The 14,597-nt window shown below is 35.2% G+C and overlaps 1 protein-coding gene and 1 non-coding gene across 5 annotated transcripts in view; both read right to left on the bottom strand.

The window, feature by feature from the left end:
- The window catches only part of LRRIQ1 (leucine rich repeats and IQ motif containing 1), a 219,676-nt gene that overhangs the window by 49,746 nt on the left and 155,333 nt on the right, over positions 1 to 14,597 (bottom strand). The gene's annotated exons all lie outside the window — the stretch shown is intronic.
- LOC125108096 (U6 spliceosomal RNA) lies at positions 2,282 to 2,389 on the bottom strand. Its single transcript, XR_007129783.1, has one exon. It is a non-coding gene; the product is annotated as a U6 spliceosomal RNA (small nuclear RNA).

The raw sequence follows: 14,597 nt of genomic DNA, 5'->3' as shown, positions 1-14,597 counted from the left end.
ATGGAAAAATCCATGATAAACAAAATGTAAATGTTTTAAATGACAGGATCAGTAACACTGCTATACCAAGCTGTATTGGAACCTGAGATTAAAAGGAAAAATCTATAATACTCATCCTTCACTGTCATGACATTGGCAGATTTACCCATTTCTAAGTTATAATAAGTGTTAATAGAATATTGCTTTTAGAACTACCTGGTAGCCATTGCCTAAGATTGCTTTCTGTATTTCTGATGAATCTAGCACACCACTTAGTTTTTCACTAGAAAAGCCTCTAAAATTGTGACATATGAGAAGTTAATTCTAGGATAAATCAATTCAGCCTGTATTGGAGAGTCTACACTTTAGTCATTTATTTGCCTAACATCTATCTTGCACACAATAAGTTGGTGTTTTCACTTACTAACTGTGCAAAGTTGAGCAAATTATCTACCTTCTCTCTGCCTCAGTTTTTTACTCCTAAAATGTGTATGATAAAGTAACAGAACACATATCATACCTGACATGTATTAAGGATCTAATAACTCTAGCAATTTTGCTATTTTTTAAGTTAAATGAACCTGATTATACATCGCCTTAATGCTATCTCAGTTGCCATGGGCCAAGACTTAGCTATCCTTGAGGTGAGACTATCTGTAAGAGTCTCTAAATCCAGGACAAGATCAAGGTTCCAGGGAGTCACTGGAAGGATCCCAGGATTAACCACAAAACTAGACAGAACAATTTTCTGGGGGAGTCCAGGAAGTCCTTGTTCAAAGAATTCTAAATCTATAACAGGTATTTTTTTAATGTATTCTACTTCATAATATATGAGGATTTTAGTGTGTCTTTAATAAAGAAAAGTTAATTTTCAAAAGATAACAAGGACACACAGTCCTAATTGATTTCAAGTTATTTCAAATAATTTTTAGCAATTGCTCAGTAATAACCATGAAGGAGATTCCATTGACATGATTCTCTCCTGTTTCACTCTCTTAATTTAATTACTCTTGGAAACTATTCTCCTATCCAACCTGGACTCCCTTAGGGAGTGTTACTACAGTAGGTCATCCAAACTAGGGCCCACCCAATAGAATAATGCATAGGCTGGTGATGTAAGCAGGTTGGCTTTCAAAATAACGTGGTTATAGTGGCCAAATAAATATTACTGTGACCTGTTTTCTGTTTGTTTGTTTGTATAGTTGGACTTCAGGTTCTTGCCATATATAAAAGCTTCTGCTCTGGTAAAAAGATACCACTAATTCTATTCATTTATGTATATTTATTGATCATGGTCCAAATATATGGTTGAGTTCCTTTACTAGTTTTATTTCAAAAGAACTCAGTAAGTGGAATTATATGGATATACTAATGATAGAGGCTTGATGGATCCAATTAAACATTTTTTGTATCATTGTAATCATTTTTATAGCTATAAAACAGAAATACTTATATATATGTTTATATTTTCATAATGCATTTCTCACTGACTATTAATTTCTGCCTCTAATGATTTCTCTACCTGTCAAATAAGAATACAGATATGCTTCTGTTACACACAGAGCTAACATCACATAAAATACTGAATATATATTAAAATATTGCTTGCTCTATAACAAAACTAGTAAATATAAGTAAAAATAATTTTCCTTCACCATCATTTTTAGAGAGAGAGAGAGAGAGAGAGAAGGCGGGGAGGGGCAGATGGGGAGAGAATAGAGAGAAAGAGAGAGAATCTTAATCAGGCTCCACAACCAGCATGGAACCCAACTCCACGCTCAATCTCACAACACTCAGGGCAAAGCCTAAATCAAGAGTCGAATGCTTAAGGGACTGAACCACCGAAGTGCTCCTCTTTCACAATCTGAATGACAAACATATTAGAGACTAATAATCCTGGTTCCAAACTTGTTGTTTTCCATAGGTAATCACTTAAACAAGTAGCCCTATAGACTAAATATTTTAGAGCCTTCTAAGTGTATACTTTATTAATGCAGAATTTTTATCTTTCATTATATTTTGTTTAAAAAGATAGATTTTTATTTTATGTAGCAGAAATTCATTTGTAAATGAATCAGGGCCTCCTAGTGAGGAAAAAAAGTCAAGATAGGCATTACCCGTCTTCCCCACATAATTAAATTTTGGCTTTAACCTACTTATATAAATATTGAATTGGGGAAGATTTTTTTTTTAAGGGGAAAAATTGGGGGTGGGATTTGCAGCTGGAAGGGACTTCAGTTGGTCAAGTCACTTTGCTTATTAGAGACAAAGTTTTGTCATTGCTCTACATTAGAAAGGAAAGCAAAATATGGAACACTTTATGAATCTGCATTTTGTCCTGGTACAGAGGCCATGCTAATTTTCTCTATATTATTCCATTTTTAGTATATTTGTTGTCAAGTGAGCACAGAGAGCTCTTTTTATCATTTTTATTTTGTTATGAGATATACAATATACACAAAATATTGCATATAGCAGGTATTTAGAATTTCAAGCTTTATAAGTAATTTAAAACACGTAAAGATTATATATTATATAAATTATGCATACATTGTTTAAAATTATTATATAAATACACATATAAATACATGTTCCATGTAACCTCTGATCATTCAAAAAAAAACAGAACACAACTTGCACATGAGAAGTCCTGCTCAAAATTCTCTTCTCTTAGGGATAACCATTATGCTGAATTTTATAACATTGATTTTCTTGACTTCCTTTATAAAACTTTCCTACCTATGTATTAAGCAAGCTTCGCTTGCTACAATCCTGTAGGTATTCTCTTGTGTTCATTTGTTCAGTATTGTTGGTGAGATTCATCTATGTTGCTGTGTATAGATGCAGTTCATTATTTTTCAGAATCATACTGTATCCCACAGCATAGATGTATTAGAATTTATTCATTCCATTGTTGTCAGACACATGGGCTGTTTCTAGTTTTGGACTATTAAGAAAAACACTACTCTATCCTTGTACAAGTTTCTATAGGGCAAGCATTTAGGAATGTAATTGAAGGATCATATGAAATGCATATCTTCAAATCCACATGTAAAACTGCTTTCCAAATGGTAGTACCAAATTGTAGTTCAATCAGCAAAATATGAGTCTTATTGGTTATGTGTTTTCCAACAATTAGGTTTTTGAGGCTTTTTTTTTTGTACTTTGCAGATTTAATTTGCATTTCTGTACTACAAAATGAGATTAAGTACCTTTTTATATGTTCACAAGTTACTTGGATATCTTCTTTGGTGAAAAATATGTTAGAGCTTCTTGTTTTTTATTTTCTATTAGGCTATTTATTTTTTTTTTTAATTTTAAAAATTTTAAACATTAAAAAAATTTTTTTAAATTAAAAAATATTATTTATTCTATTAGGCTGTATTTTAGTGACTTTCAGGAATTATTTATATATTTTGGATATGAGACCTTTGTTGGATATACGTAACAAATACCTTTTCCATCTCTATAGGCTATTGTTCACTATTATATTTTTGGATTTATAGAGATTTTTAATTTTAATGTAAATATATTTATCAAGATGATGAGTATTTTTAAAGAAATAATTAGATATCCAATGTTATATTCTGCCACATTGTCTTCTATAAGTTTTATATTTTTGCTTCTTATATTTAGGTCTTTAATGTGGACATAATTAGTTTTTTGCATAGATAATCACTTAAGTAAATTTATTGAAAAGTCTATTGCCCACTGATTTTTTAAAATTAACTTTAATTTTTTTCAGTGTTTCAAAATTCATTGTTTATGCACCACACCCAGTGCTCCATGCAATATGTACCTTCTATAATGCCCACCACCAGGTTCACCCAACACCTTTCCCTCCTTTCCCAAACCCTCAGTTTGTTTCTCAGAGTCCATAGTCTCTTATGGTTTATCTCCCCCTCCAGTTTCCCCCAACTCACTCCTCCTCTCCATCTCCCCATGTCCTCTGTGTTATTCCTTATGCTCCACAAGTAAGTGAAACCCTGTGATAATTGACTCTCTCTGCTTGACTTATTTCACTCAGCATAATCTCTTCCAGTCCCATCCATGTTGATACAAAAGTTGGGTATTCACCCTTTCTGATGGAGGCATAATACTCCATTGTATATATAGACCATATCTCCTTTATCCATTCATCTGCTGAAGGGCATCTTGGTTCTTTCCACAGTTTGGTGACTGCGGCCATTGCTGCTATGAACACTGGGGTACAGATGGCCTTTCTTTTCACTACATCAGTATCTTTGGGGTAACTACCTACTAGTGCCATTGCAGGTCATAGGGTAGCTCTATTTTTTTTTTTTAAGATTTTGATAATTTATTTATTTAGCAGAGAGAGAGAGAGAGAGAGAGAACACAAGCAGGGGGAATGTGAGAGGGGGAAGCAGGCTTCCCACTGAGCAGAGAGCCCGATGTGGGGCTCGATCCCAGGACCCTGAGATCATGACCTGAGCCGAAGGCAGACACCCAACCACTGAGCCACCCGGGTGCCCCGGGTAGCTCTATTTTTAATTGTTTGAGGAATCTCCACACTGTTTTTCAAAGTGGCTGCACCAACTTGCATTCCCACCAACAGTGTAAGAGGGTTCTCCTTTCTCTACATCCTCTCCAACACTTGTTGTTTACTGTCTTGTTGATTTTGGCCATTCTAACTGGTGTAAGGTGGTATATCTCAATGTGGTTTTGATTTGAGTCTCCCTGATGGCTAATAATGATGAACATTTTTTGTGTCTGTTGTCCATTTGTACGTTTCTTTGGAGAAGTGTCTGTTCATGTCTTCTGCCCATTTTTTTGATGGGATTATCTGTTTTGTGTGTGTTGAGTTTGAGGAGTTCTTTATAGCTCTTGGATATCAGCCCTTTGTCTGTAATGTCATTTGAGAATAACTTCTCCTATTCCGTGGGTTGTCTGTTTTGACTATTTCCTTTGCTGTGCAGAAGCTTTTTGTCTAGATGAAGTCCTAAAAGTTCATTTTCGCTTTTGTTTCCTTTGCCTTTGGAGACATATCTTGAAAGAAGTTGCTGTGGCTGATGTCGAAGAGGTTACTGCCTATGTTGTCCTCTAGGATTTTTTTTTTTTTTAAAGATTTTTTATTTATTTATTTGACAGAGAGAGATCACAAGCAGGCAGAGAGGCAGGCAGAGAGAGAGGAGGAAGCAGGCTCTCCGCCGAGCAGAGAGCCCGATGCGGGGCTCGATCCCAGGACCCTGAGATCATGACCTGAGCCGAAGGCAGCGGCTCAACCCGCTGAGCCACCCAGGCGCCCCTGTCCTCTAGGATTTTGATAGATTCCTGCCTCACATTGAGGTCTTCTAACCATTTCGAGTTTATCTTTGTGTATGGTGTAAGGGAATGGTCAAGTTTCATTCTTCTGCACATAGATGTCCAATTTCCCAGCATCATTTATTGAAGCAACTGTCTTTTTTCCACTGTATATTTTTTCCTGCTTTGTTAAAGATTATTTGACCATAGAGTTGAGGGTCCATAGTTGGGCTCTCTATTCTGTTCCACTGGTCTATGTGTCTGTTTTTGTGCCAGTACCAGGCTGTCCTGGTGATCACAGCTTTGTAGTAAAGCTTGTAATCAGGCAACATGATGCCCCCAGTTTTGTTTTTCTTTTTCAACATTTCCTTAGCAATTCAGGGTCTTTTCTGGTTCCATACAAATTTAAGGATTGTTTGTTCCAGCTCTTCGAAAAGTGCCGGTGGAATTTTGATTGGGATGGCATTGAAAGTATAAATTGCTCTAGGCAGTATAGACATTTTAACAATGTTTATTCTTCTGATCCATGAGCATGGAATGGTCTTCCATCTTTTTGTGTCTTCTTCAATATATTTCATGAGTGTTCAGTAGTTCCTGGAGTACAGATCCTTTACCTCTTTGGTTAGGTTTATTCCCAGGTATTTTATGGTTCTTGGTGCTATAGTAAATGGAATCGATTCTCTCATTTCCCTTTCTATATTTTCATTGTTAGTGTATGAGAAAGAAACTGATTTCTGTGCATTGATTTTGTATTCTGCCACATTACTGAATTGCTGAATGAGTTCTAGTAGTTTGGGGGTGGAGTCTCTTGGGTTTTCCATATAAAGTATCATGTCATCTGTGACGAGAAAGAGTTTGACTTCTTCTTTGCCAATTTGAATAACTTTATTTCTTTTTGTTGTCTGATTGCTGTTGCTAGGAATTCTAGTACTATGTTGAACAAGAGTGGTAAGAGTGGGCATCCTTGTCGTGTTCCTGATTTCAAAGGGAAGGCTGTCAGCTTTTCCCCATTGAGGATGATATCCGCTGTGGGTTTTTCATAGATAGATTTTATGAAGTTGAGGAATGTTCCCTCTATCCCTATACTTTGTATCATTTTAATCAGGATCATTTTAATCAGTATCTTGTCAAATGCTTTTTCTGCATCAATTGAGAGGACCATGTGGTTCTTCTCTCTTATCTTATTGATTTGTTCTATCACATTGACTAATTTGCAAATGTTGAACCACCCTTGTATCCCATGTATAAATCCCACCTGGTCATGGTGGATAATCTTTTTAATGTACTGTTGGATCCTATTATCTAGGATCTTGCTGAGAATCTTGGCATCCATATTTCATCTGGGATATTGGTCTGAAATTCTTCTTTTTGATGGGGTCTTTGCCTGGTTTGGGGATCACGGTAATGCTGGCTTCATAAAAAAAAGTATGGGAGTTTTCCTTCTGTTTCTATTTTTTGAAACAGCCTCAGTAGAATGGGTATTATTTCTTCTTTGTATGTTTGGTAGAATTCTCCAGGGAATCCATCAGGTCCTGGGTCTTGGTTTTTGGGAGGTTCTTGATAGTGATTCTCATATCAGATAAATTATATTTTAAACTAAAGACTGTAGTCAGAGATAAAGAAGGGCACTACATCATTCTTAAAGGGTCTATCCACCAAGAAGGTCTAACAATTGTAAATATTTATACCTCCAATACGGGAGCAGCCAACTACATAAGACAACTGTTAATCAAGATAAAGAGTCACATTGATATGAATACATTAATAGTAGGGGATCTTAACACACTACTCTCAGTAATAGATCATCCAAACAGAAAATCAATAAATCAGTAACCAATAAAAAATAAACAAGAGCATTGAATGACACATTGGACCAAATGGACCTCATAGATATATACAGAATATTCCACCCTATAACAGCAGAGTACCCATTCTTCTCAAGTGCACATGGAACTTTCTCCAGAATAGACCACATACTGGGTCACAAATCAGGGCTCAACCAATACCAAAAGACTGAGATTATTCCCTGCATATTTGCAGACCACAATGCTTTGAAACTGGAACTCAACCACAGGAAAAAGTTTGGAAGGAATTGAAACACTTGGAAGCTAAAGACCACCCTGCTTAAGAATGTTTAGACCAACCAGGAAATCAAAGAAGAACTTAAACAATTCATGGAAACCAATGAGAATGAAGACACATTTGTCCAAAACCTATGGCATACAGCAAAGGCGGTCCTAAGGGGGAAATACATAGCCATCCAAACCTCTCTCAAAAAAACTAAGAAATCCAGAATACACCAGCTCTCTTTACACCTTAAAGAACTGGAGAATCAACAACAAATTAAGCCAACCCCACAGAAGAAGTGAAATAATCAAGATTAGAGCAGAGATACAGTAGAACACATCAACGAAGCTAGAAGCTGCTTTTTTGAAAGAATCAATAAGATCCATTAACCACTGGCCAAACTAATCCAAAAGAAAAGAAAGAGGACCCAAATTAATAAAATTATGAATGAAAAGAGAGAGATCACAATTAACACCAAGGAAATAGAAACAATCATCAGAAATTATTATCAACAGTTATACGCCAATAAGTTAAGCAACCTAGATGAAATGGATGCATTCTTGAAAACTTACAAACTTCCAAAACAGAATCAGGAAGAAATTGACAACCTGAATATTGCCCACTGATTTAGAATTCGATCTATCTTATAGTATCAATGAAGCATATATGCCACTATCAGTTTTCATTCTCTCTACTATTTTACTTTACCCTACCCTGCCCTATCCTAGAATTACTACCATTCCATCCTATCTCATCTCATCCTATCCATACCATAGCATCCATACCATACTATACCATACTACACCACAATATATTCAATGTCTTATTTGTGTCAGCTCTATAATTAGAGTTTATTAATAATAAATTATGGTGTTTGACAAGTTCTCCCAATTTATTCACCCTGTTGAGTGTCTCTTGGCTATTTGCAGATTTTGACTTTCTATAAAAATCATAGATTCTGCTTGTCAATACCCATAAATACTTCTTGTGATTTAACTGTTAATTTGGAACAATTTAAATCTTTGAAATTTAGTCTTTCAATTCATAATTTATTTAGTTTTTCTTTAACATTCTTGATAGAGTTTTACAATTTTCCTGATAAGGTCTTGCACATTTTTTTTTATTTATTTATTTGACAGACAGAGATCACAAGTAGACAGAGAGGCAAGCAGAGAGAGAGAGGAGGAAGCAGGCTCCCTGCTGAGCAGAGAGCCCGATGCGGGACTCGATCCCAGGACCCTGAGATCATGACCTGAGCTGAAGGCAGCGGCTTAACCCACTGAGCCACCCAGGCGCCCCGGTCTTGCACATTTTTTGTGAGACACATTCTGATTTTAAAAATACTGTCACTAAAAAAAATAAAAAATAAAAAAATAAAAATACTGTCACTTCTAGGGGTAGCTGGGTGGCTCAGTGGGTTAAAGCCTCTGCCTTCGGCTCAGGTCATGATCCCAGGGTCTTGGGATGGAGCCCGGCCTTGGGCTCTCTGCTCAGCAGGGAGCCTGCTTCCTCCTCTCTCTCTCTCTTGCCTGCCTCTCTGCCTACTTGTAATCTCTGTCTATTAAATAAATAAATAAAATCTTAAATAAATAAATAAATAAAAATACTGTCACTTCTTTACCCATTCATCAGTTGATGGACATTTGGGAGAGAGGGAACAAGCCATAGTGACTTTTTTTTTTTTTAAGGTTTTATTTATTTGACAGAGAGAGATCACAAGTAGGCAGAGAGGCAGGCAGAGAGAGAGAGGAGGAAGCAGACTCCCTGTTGAGCAGAGAGCCCGATGTGGGACTTGATCCCAGGACATTGAGATCATGATCTGAGCCAAAGGCAGAGGCTTAACCCACTGAGCCACTGAGGCACCCCATAGTGACTCTTAATGATAGAGAACAAACTGAGGGTGGATGGAGAGAGATAGGTGGGGGTGGATGTTAAAGAGGGCACTTTTGATGAGCACTGGGTGTTGTATGTGAGTGAGGAATCACTGAATTCTACTCCAGAAATCAATATTGCACTGTATGTTAACTAACAAAGTTAAAATTTAAAAAATACTGTCACAGGTCAAAATTTTTTTCCTTCCTGGTTGCTTGCCTATAATGTTAGGTTTAAGGGTAATTTCAGTATCATATTTTTCTAGGAATTGACCATTTTCTCCAAATTTTCAAATATACTGTTGTAGGGTTGTTCACAATATTCCCTTACTATAGTTTTAGTCTGTATCATTTGTCATTCTGCCTCATTTTCATTCCTGATACTGGTTATTTGTGCTTTCCATTCTATTTTCATAATCAGATTTGCCAGGAATTCATCAAATTTCTTTCAAAAAATTTACCTTTTTGATGAATTGTTTTACTTTTAAAAAATTCATTGCCTATTGTTTTTATATTATAATATATAGATTTTTATTATTCAATTATTTTTAAAAATATTTGTGATTGACTCACGAATTTTTCAGATATTTCCTAATTTCCAAGAGGGTAAAGATTATCTAGTTATCTTCATTTATCATTCATTTACAGCTTATTAGTATCATTACTAGTACTACCATTGTTAGTATTATTGATATCATTCATTTATAGTTTATTAGCATTATATTCAGAAAATATACTCAAATTAAAATATGATTTTAATCCTGAAGTTACTTTTGAGACCTGACTTAAGGCCATCATAAGTTAAAGTTCCATAAATGTCCTGTGTGTGCTTCCTCTAGTTGAGTGTTTTATTTATGTCCTTTAAGCAAGTGTTATTAAATCAATTTATCAAACCATGTCCTTAACTGATTTTTTGAGTGCTTGTTTTATAAATTACTAAGAAAGATATAGTAAAACTCTCAATATAGTTCAGAATTTTTTACTTCTCTTTGGTACTTCTTTAATGTTTGCTTTATATTATTTAAATTTACATCTTTGCTTTATATTATTTAAAAAATAATAAAATTCATTTTTAGAGCAGTTTTGGGTTTAAACAAAATTTTATGTTATAGAAATTTCTCTATATACTCTCATCCTTTATATATTCAAAGTCTCTCCCATTATTGACATACTTCCACTCCCCACCACAGTAGTACATTTGTTATAATCTATGAACCTACACTGAGACATCATAATCATGCAAAGTCCATAGTTTACCTCAGGGTTCACTCCTGGTGTTATACTTTGTTAGTCTGGACAAATGTATAATGACATGTATCCAACATTATGGTAATATGTAGAGTAGTTTTCACTGCTCTAAAAATCCTCTGTGCTCTGTGTCTTGACCCCTTCTCCCCAACCCTGGCCCCTGGCAATACTGATCTTTTTACTATCCCCATAGTTTTGCCTTTTCCAGAATGTTACATAGTTGGAATCATACAAATAGCATTTTCAGGTTAGCTTCTTTCACTTAGTAATATGCATTTAATGTTCCCCCATGTCTCTTCATGGCTTATCTCATCTGCTTTCCTTGTTCAATAGTATTCCTTTCTCTGATGTGCTGCTGTTTATTCATTTATCTGTTCAAGGATGTCTTGGTTGCTTTCAAATTTTGGCAATTATGAATAAAGCTGCTATAAATATTTGTGTTCCAATTTCTGTGTGGATGTAAGTTTTCAATTCATTTTTTTTAAAGATTTTACTTATGTATTTGAGAGAAAGAGTGTGAGCGAGAGAGAGCACAAGCATGGGGAGGGGGAGCGGGAGAAGCAGACTCTCTGTTGAGCAGGGAGTTCAATGTGATCCAGGACCCTGGGATCATGACCTGAGGTGAAGGCAGATGCTTAACTGACTGAGACACCCAGGCACCCCAAGTTTTCAATTCATTTGAATAAATACCAAAGAATGAGATTGCTGGATCATTTAGTAAAAATATTTCTAGTTTTATGAGAAAGTTCCAAACTGTCTTCCAAAGTGACTGAATATTTTGCATGCCTATCAGCAATGAATGAAAGTTCTGTTGCACCATATACTTGTCAGAATATGGTATTGTCAAGGCGCCTGGGTGGCTCAATGGGTTAAAGCCTCGGCCTTTGGCTCAGATTGTGATCCCGGGTCCTTGGATCGAGCCCCGCATCCGGCTCTCTGCTTAGCAGGGAGCCTGCTTCCTCTCCCTCTGTCTGACTCTCTGCCTACTTGTGATCTCTGTCTGTCAAGTAAATAAATAAAATCTTTAAAAAAAAAAGAATATGATATTGTCATCATTCTAGATTTTAGCCCTTCTTATAGTTATGTAGTGATATCTTGCTGTTGTAATTTGCATTTCCTTGAGGACATAGAATGGTACATCTTTTCATATACTTATTTGCCATTTGTATATTATCTTTGGTAAAGTGTCATTAAGGTCATTGGCCCATTTTTTAAACTGGGTTACTTATTTTCTTTTTGTTGAGATTTAAGAGTTGTTTATTTTTGATAGTAACCATTAATTAGGTAAATGTTTTGCAAATATTTTTCTCAGCCTGTCTTTTCATTCTCTTGACATTGTCTTCAGCAGAACACAAATTTTTACTGTTATTGAAGTCCAACTTATCAATTATGTCTCATGCATCATGCCACTGGTGTTGTACCTAAAATGTCATAGCTATGCCCAACGTCACCTAGATCTAGATTTTCTTTTATATTATATTCCAGAAGTCTAGGAGTTTTCCATTTTATATTTAGGTATGCAATATATTTTGAGTTAAATTTTGTGAGTGGTAAAATGTCTGTGTCTAGATTCATTTTTTTTTTAATTATGAGGATAACCACTCTGTTCTAGCACCATATGTTGAAAAGGCATTCTTAATCTGTTTTTATTATCTTTGCTCCTTTGTCAAAGATCAGTTGGCCATATTTGTGTGGGTCTGTTTCTGGGTTGTCTATATTCTCTGTTCCATTGACCTATTTGTTTATTCATTTGCCAATAGCACAGTCTTGGTTACTGTAGGTTATAGCAAATCTTGAAGTCAAATATTGTTGGTCTTCTAAATTTGTTCTTTTCCTTCAATATTGTGCTGGCTACCCTGGGCATTTTGCCTCTTTATATAAATTTTAGAATCAGTTTGTTAATATTCACAAAATGACTTGTTGGGATTTCATTTAACCTATAGATCAAGTTAAGAAGCACTGAAATCTTGCTAGTATTGAGTTTTTCTAACCACGAACATGGTATATTATCAATTTATTGAGTTCTTTTACTTATTTCATCAAAGTTTTGTAGCTTTTCTCATACAGAATTTGTACATATTTTGTTAGATTTATACCTAAGCATTTAAGTTGGGGGTGGCAACATAAATGGTTTTGTTTTTTAACTTCAAACTTCACTGTTCATTACTAGTATATAGGAAGGTGATAGGCTCTTATATATTAATCCTACATCCAAAACTTTGTTACAATTGCTTATTCGTTTCAGAAGTTTTGTTGGTTCTTTCAAATTTTATATATAGATGATCACCTCATCTGAAAAAAAAAATCATTTCTTTCTTCCTATTTTGCATACCTTTTATTTCCTTTTCTTGTGTATTGCATTAGTTAGGATTTTTAGTACAAGGTTGAAAAGAAGTGGCTAGAGTCAATATCCTTGTCTTGTACCTGGATCTTTCTATTTCTTACCATTAAGTGTGATGTTAACTGTAATGTTTTTGTAAAAATTCTTTATCAAGTTGAAGAAGTTGCCCTCTATTCCTGGTTTATTGAATTTTTATCTTGAATGTGGATTTTGTGAAATGCTTTTTTGCATCTATAGATATCATGTGATTTCTCTTTTTTAGCCTGTTGATGTGATGGACACACTAATTTTTGAATTTTTTTTTTAAGATTATTTATTTGAGAGAGAGAGAGAAAGAGACAGAGAGAGAATAGGAGTAGGAGGGGCAGGGCAGAGGGAGAAACAGACTCTCCACTGAGCAGGAAGCCCAATGTGGGGCTCAATCCCAGGCCCCCAGGATCATGACCTGAGCAAAGGCAGACACTTAACTAAGTCACCAGGTGCCCCATGATTTTTGAACGTTTAACCAGCTTTACATACATGGGATAGATCCCTATTGGTCATTAGATAATGTATAATGTGCATGATTCTCTTTATAAATTGTTGGATTTGATTTGCTATTTTTTTTTAAGATTTTATTTATTTATTTGACAGAGAGAAATCACAAGTAAGCAGAGAGGCAGGCAGAGAGAGAGGAGGAAGCAGGCTCCCCGCTGAGCAGAAAGCCCGATGTGGGGCTCGAACCCAGGACGTGGGATCATGACCTGAGCCGAAGGCAGCGGCTTAACCCACTGAGCCACCCAGGCGCCCCAAGATTTGCTAATTTTTTTTGAGGATTTTCTGTATCATGTTATTGGAAATCTGTAGTTTTCTTTTCTTGTATAGTCTTTGTCTGTCTTTAGTATTAGCTTAATTCTGTCCTACAGAATGAATTAGAAAGTATCCCATCTGCTTCTATCCTTTGAAAGAGATCACAAAGAATTTGTATAATTTCTTTCCCAAATGGTTCATAGAATTCACTAGGAACACTTTTAGGCCTGGCACTTTCCATTTTGGAAGCTGATTATTTTTGGTTTCATTGATACTCTATTAAATTTCCACTTACAATTTTATTGATTTCTTCTCTAATTCTTTTTTTTCTTCTGCTTACTTTTGATTTAATTTACTCTACTTTTCCAAGTTTCCTGAGGTAGAAACTTAAATGATAGATTTTATATCTTTCTTCTTTTCTAACATATGCAGTCTTTGCCATAAATTTCCCTCTAAGCACTGCTTTTGCGGCATCCCACACGTTTTTATGAGTGGTGTTTTCATTTCAATTTCATTGAATTCAAAACTTCTATCAAGTTAAAAATATTTTTAAATTTCTCTTAGTTTAGTAAAGCTTTCATTTCTCCCTAGAGACTGTGTTTTTTCTTACCTAAATATAAGGATTCCAGCTTTATTTTGGTGTTTTTGTGATCTATTTTTCCTACCATTTTGCTTTCAAGCTTACTGCACCTTTAGAATTTAAGTTTGGCTTTTGAATTAAAAAAAAAATCTAGAAGAAACTGTTATCTGCTAACTAAGTTATTTAAATACATGTAATGTAAGTACTGGTATATTTGAGTTTGTATATATACACATGTATCTTATATATACATACTTAAATGTATGTATGTGTGTGTGTGTCTTATTTTGTGCTTTCTATTAGCCTGAATACACTGTATTCTTTTCTTTCTTTCTTTCTTTCTTTTTTTTTTTTTTGAGAGGGAGAGAAGTGGGGGAGGGGTGGAAGGAGAGGGAGAGAGAATCTTAAACAGGTGTCAGGGTCTTAAGGGTCAAGACCCAGAGATCATGACCTGGACCAA

This window comes from Lutra lutra, chromosome 8 (genome assembly GCF_902655055.1).
Source record: "Lutra lutra chromosome 8, mLutLut1.2, whole genome shotgun sequence".
In the NCBI taxonomy this organism is placed as follows: domain Eukaryota; kingdom Metazoa; phylum Chordata; class Mammalia; order Carnivora; family Mustelidae; genus Lutra; species Lutra lutra.
Note: the sequence above shows the minus strand (reverse complement) of the source record. Positions and strands in the feature narration are given on the sequence as shown.